The sequence below is a fragment of the Hyaena hyaena genome, unplaced genomic scaffold (assembly GCF_003009895.1).
Source record: "Hyaena hyaena isolate Hyena2069 unplaced genomic scaffold, ASM300989v1 scaffold_358, whole genome shotgun sequence".
In the NCBI taxonomy this organism is placed as follows: Eukaryota; Metazoa; Chordata; class Mammalia; order Carnivora; family Hyaenidae; genus Hyaena; species Hyaena hyaena.
In genome coordinates, this window is record NW_024080992.1 from 787,942 (window position 1) to 794,057 (window position 6,116).

The 6,116-nt window shown below is 41.4% G+C and overlaps 1 pseudogene; it reads left to right on the forward strand.

Moving 5' to 3' along the window:
• The first annotated feature begins 4,717 nt into the window (after positions 1-4,717).
• LOC120243853 lies at positions 4,718-5,912 on the forward strand (annotated as a pseudogene).
• The last annotated feature ends 204 nt before the right edge of the window (positions 5,913-6,116 follow it).

Consider the following 6,116-nt stretch of genomic DNA (forward strand, 5'->3'; position numbering starts at 1 on the left):
CCGATTAGCAACTTAGTATCACGTACATTCTGGAACTTCTTTAACGGTTTCTTTCAGATTCTAAGAAATAGCAACAATAACTGAGTCACACTAAAATGCTACTTCTTAGATGTCCTTCAAAAATACTTCTGTGTGTCTGCATGTTGTGCTCCTGGAATTGGCAATCATAAAGTCCCGCTGCAATAATATGAAAATTGCTGAAGTCATCATCAGTCTATGCCCAAGAGCCAAGCTGTTCAGGCTGCTTTCTTGTAATTTCAAAGAATGGAATTTTACTTTTTTTAAGATGATATTTTTAATTTAAATATATTTTTTAAAAGTTTATTTATTTTGAGAGTGAGAGAGCACGTGTCCATGTGCATGTATGCAAATGGGGAAGAGGCAGAGAGAGAGAATCCGAAGCAGGTTCTGTGCAGTCAGCACCACAATGAACCACGAGATCATGACCTGAGTGGAAATCAAGGGCTGGACACTCAACCAAGTCAGCCACCCAGGTGCCCCAAAATTTATGTAATATTTTAAAAACCATTTCTTTGATTCTGGAAACTATTAAATGCACCTAACAGTGAACTTTTAAAGACATATTTTCCAAATCTGAATACACTGTCTGACAAAAAGGAATATAATTAAAGATACATTTTTTAGGGGTATGTGGGTGGCTCAGTCAGTTAAGCATCTGACTTTGGCTCAGGCCATGATCTCACGATTTGTGGGGTCAAGCCCTGCATCAGGCTCTGTGCTAACAGGTCAGAGCCTGGAGACTGCTTCAGATTCTCTTTCTCTCTCTCTCTCTCTCTCTCTCTCTCTTTCTGCCCCTCCCCTGCACACACTCTGTCTTTGTCTCTCCCTCAAATAAACATTAAAAACAATTTTAAGGTATATTTTTTAATGTTTATTTAGTTTTGAGAGAGAGAGAGACAGAGCATCAGTGCAGGAGAGGCTGAGAGAGAGAGAGGAAGACACAGAATCTGAAGCAGGCTCCAGGCTTTGAGCTGTCAGCACAGAGCCTGACACACGGCTTGAACCCAAGAACTGTGAGATCATGAGCTGAGCCAAAGTCTTGTGCTCAACCAACTGAGCCACCCAGGTGCCTCAAAAGGAGTGTAATTAAAGGATAACAAGATAGAATTTTTGAAATTGGGACTGTTCTGAATAGTCTTGGACATAGAGTGCCCATGACAGTCAAATAGCATTTCCACTTTTCATTATCCTTTAAACAAGTAGTCTGCAGTTCCTCAATGTTGGCAATGCAGTGTTATGAATTTAAACTGATCATAGTAAATTATCAGAATCTGTTCTTTATGTCTAAAAAGGAATTAAGTCATGGAGAAAATGCCTTATGGTGTCTTTTGTATGCTCATGCATAAGTATACTCTATTGCTTTGAAAAACTTTTTGGACAAGACACAGTGACAGATTCTTATTTGCTTCTTAGGAGAGTCATAATGTGTGTCCTCTACTTTCAAGTTTACTTACATTTGCTCAGTCAATGATTCTTTCATTCATAAAAATCTGAGAGTTAGGAAATCAGAAAAGATGAATCTATAAGCTGTTTGCTGCCACTTACTGGATAACCACTATTCTTGCCTAAATAAATGGAGAAGAATTTTTAACTATTTCCTGACGGTCACATATATGAACATTCAAATTTCTACAAGGGTAAGAAAAATGTTTGGGACAAAATTAATAAGAAAATTACTTTTCAAATCTGTTACATGTATTCTTGATAAAATACATACTCCCTCTTGGTATCTAGTTTATTTCTTGCCCAGGAGAAGAAAAGAATAGTTTATATCTAAAGGAGAATATCTAGGAAAGAAAGAGAGGAAGGGAGAACACCATAGAATAAGGAGCTAAGAAGAACATTAGTAGTTAATTATAACTCATAGAGTGTTCCGACAGCAGAAAGCTACAAAACAGGAAGCTTTTCTCAGAATGAGTATCATCTGTTGCCTCCTGCACCAATGTTTATACAGTTTATTTGCTTTGGTACAGAATATTCCAATTGCGTGGTCATGTCATCTATTGCAAGTCATCTCCCCCATTCATGTAGTCCCAAAAATCCATTAGAAAGAAGCCTTTGAACACTGTCACAAACAGGTGTCTAATCTTTCTACTACTACATTTTTTGCTCTTGGTTGTGCTTCAGCTGTTACTGAGGTTTGCATACTTAAAGCTAGGAACATTGGCTCATTCAACTATCCTACTTGGGGGCAGGGAGTTGATTTTGGCTTGTGAAGTAATTGTAGTCTTTTGTGGACATCTGTGTAAATTCAGTCAGAATGCCTGCAGTTCTAATCCCCAAAAAAAGTTCTATCAAAAAATATTATCAGAAAAAAACTAATTGAGTTAAATTAGCCCTACATGACAGAATGTTACCTATCTGAACTGGAATCACCTTTAAAGGCAACTCATAACCCTTAGATAACAGAGTAGGCTAGTAGTTTCTTTCTCTCATATAAATAAAGTACAGGAAGATGTTTTTGAAGTCAAGGGCAATGGTGATATTGATGGTAATTAACATTATGGAGCTCTCTGCACGTGCTAATAACTGTCTTGCATAGACTGTTGCATTTATTCTGTACAACACCATGAGCAGGTAGAAGAACACCATTTGACAGATAAAGAAACTGATACTCCAATAGGTAGAGCAATTTTCACAGGGGACACAGCTACGTAGTGCAGAGATGGGACTGTTACTGACACTGCCTACAGAGCACACCTCTTAACCACTATGCTTTCTTACATCCCTAATTAACTTACATAAGTATTAATATTCTTAGCATCATATTCTTTTGGCTACCATTTGTTGATATTACAATAAATAAAATATATTAGCTTACATATTTTTAAAGATATGTACAGAATATGCATCTATATCTCTAAACCAGTTATATTTGGGGAGGATTATGACTCTCATTGGGCTACCTCCACTCTCATCTCTCTCCTCACACTCAGTATATCCCAAGCAGACTTTGAGCTGACCCTCAAGAGGGCTCCTCATTATGTGTTCCCATCACAGCAAAGGAAAGGAAAGGAAGATCGCTGCATTTCACAGCAAGCACTGGCGTGACCTGCCAATGACTTGGAGATGGATGTTCTGGAAAGGAAGGAATAAAGGCTGTCTCCAGGTTCTTGGCCAAAAGTCCTCAGTGGGCCATTTTATGAAAAGGGAAGCTTGGGTAAAGAGCAGGCTTAGAATCCAAAGACTTTTTTGAACCTGTTAAGTTTGAGATGCTTGTGAAACACTGAAGTGGAAGAGTCAAGGAGGTAATTGGCTTGGGGTGTGGAATCAGAAGACAGGCCTGGGTCAGAAATTAAGAATGGGAACCTGTATTCACAGAGATAGCTCACGTAAACACCTCCAGCAGGCTTCTCCTGACTTCCAGTCTGGGTTGGGTCCTCCTTGTGTCTAGCACTGTACTCTGAACTTAACTCCTCTACTGTAAGGATGACTTCCTTCTTTGCCGTCCTGATGCCATCCCACAGCTACCATGTGTCCCCCACTCAACAGTGAGCTAGTTTCATGAGACCAATGACTGGTTTCTATTCGCTACTTTGCTCCCAATCTGGTCCTGTGAATGCTGTTCACCCAAAAAGAAAGTGGATAGCCAATATTAGCCTGCACTCAAGGGAAGCGAAATAAGCTACACCTCTTGAGGGGAGGAGTTTCAAAGAATCTGTGGACATGTCTTTAAAACCACCGGACTTGACAAAATATTCTTATGCCTTCGTTGGTTTTGAGTTTACACAAGCAATCTCTGAGTGAGTTGAACACTGAGATTTCATTCTCGGGCAATTTTTGAGATGACTAGTTACCAACTAAATTCTTACTCTTCTCAGATTTGACCGCAGGGTTATCCTTGCTTTGAGACCAAACTTGGAATTACAGAAAACTTTATGACTCACAGAATTGTTCTTACTTCTAAACAAGTATACATGAAAGAATACTCAAGATTGATTAATTTCATTATTAGTTTACACTGATAGTCAGAATAATACTACCTTTCTGTCACCAGACTTCTAGGAGAAGACAAAAAAGATTAAAAAAAAAAAAAAAGAAGAATGCTTGCCAACCTTGCAAATGCTGAGTTTTAATTGCTAATTTACTTTTGTTAATTTACAATGGGCAGTAAAATGGTTAAGTGCTGTTCTTATCAATATCTGTTCTTTCAAGAAAGTTTGCTGAGAAGTGGAAATACTACCGCTAGTCATGAGGTTTTTGTTTGCTCTGAGATTAGTAAGGCAAAGAGAGCCAAAGGCCAGCTCTAGAATCTGTGTGATGTTATATGTTATCCTAATATATCATTAAATGATAGATTCTGTTCAATCTTGTAAAAAGAAGTTGGTACAAGTCCCTTATTTTTTTTTTAAACTTTTTTAATGTTTATTTTTGAGAGAGAGAGAGAGAGAGAGAGAGCTAGTGGGGGAGGGACAGAAAGAGAAGAAGACACAGAATCTGGAGCAGGCTCCAGGCTCTGAGCTGTCAGCACAGAAGTGGACTCAGGGCTTGAACCCACGAGCCAGGAGATCATGACCTGAGTTGCAGTTGGAGGGAGGCACTAACAGGACAGGACCCAAGGCTTGTTGTGTGGAGTAAGGGAATAACATGAAACATTTAGCTCATAAGCTGATATACAGTAAGCATTTTGTACATTTTAGCCATGTATGTGATTTAAACACTGAATCCCGCTCTGCTGGCAGCGTTCGGCAGCAGAATGTCTCACAGGAAGTTCTCTGCTCCCAGGCATGGGTCCCTGGGCTTCCTGCCTCAGAAACGTAGCAGCCTGAACCATTGGGAAGGTGAAGAGCTTCCCCAAGGATGACTCCTCCAAACCTCCCTGCCTTTCTGGGATACAAGGTTGTCATGGCTCACATACTATAGGAGGTCGACAGGCCAGGATCCAAGGTGAACAAAGCAGGATGTTGTGGAGGCTGTGGCCATTGTGGAGACACCACCCATGGTGGTTGTGGGGATCACGGACTGTGTGGAAACCCCTGGAGGCCTCTGTACCTTTAAGACCATCGCTGCTGTGAGCATATCAGTGATGAATGCAAAAGGTGCTTCCATAAGAACTGGCCTAAGTCTAAGAAAAAGGCCTTCAGCAAATACTGCAAGAAGTGGCAGAAGATGATGGCAAGAAGCAGCTAGAGAAGGACTTCAACAGCAGGAACAAGTACTGCCAAGGTGATCTGTGTCATTGCCCACACTCAGATGAGCCTGCTTCCCAGAAGGCCCACGTTATGGAGATCTAGGTGAACGGAGGCACTGTGGCCAAGAAGCTGGCCTGGGCCCATGAGACGCTGGACCAGCAGATGCCTGTGAACCATGTGTTTGGGCAGGATGAGATGACTGATGTCACTGGTGTCACCGAGGCCAAAGGATACAAAGGGGTCACCAGTCACTGGCATACCAAGGAGCTACCCTGCAAAACCCACTAGGGACTGTGCAAGGCTGCCTCTATAGGAGGATGGCATTCTGCCCAAGCGGCCTCTGTGGCTTGGGCTGGGCAGAAAAATTACCATCACCACATTGAGATCAACAAGAAGATCTACAAGATTAGCCAGGGCTACCTCATATAGGATGACAAGCTCATCAAGACCAATGCTTCCACCAATTATGATCTGTCTGACAAGAGCATCAACCCCCTGGGTGGCTTTGTCCACTGCAGTGAAGTGACCAGTGATGCTCTCAGACTGAAAGGCTGTGTGGTAGGAACCAAGAAGCCAGTGCTTACTCTCCACAAATCCTTGCTGGTGCAGACCAAACGATAGGCTTTGGAGAAGACTAACCTCAAATTCACCAACACCACCTCCAAGCTTGGTCATGGCCAATTCCAGGCTCTGGACAAGAATACAGCTTTCGTAGGACCACTTAAGAAAGACCGAATTACAAAGGAAGAAGGAGGTTAATGTCAGCAGCCAATTGTACAGCTGGTGGGATCTCAATAAAAATTATTTTCTAGTGGTAGGGAGGTGGGGCATAGAATCCTCCTTTTATCAACATACTGTGAGAAAGAACTGTCACCTCCTGAATCCTGAATACCAGAATACTCGGAATGCAGATCAAATCCATATTCAGTCCCCTCATTGTATGAGGCTGACTCATACTGAGAT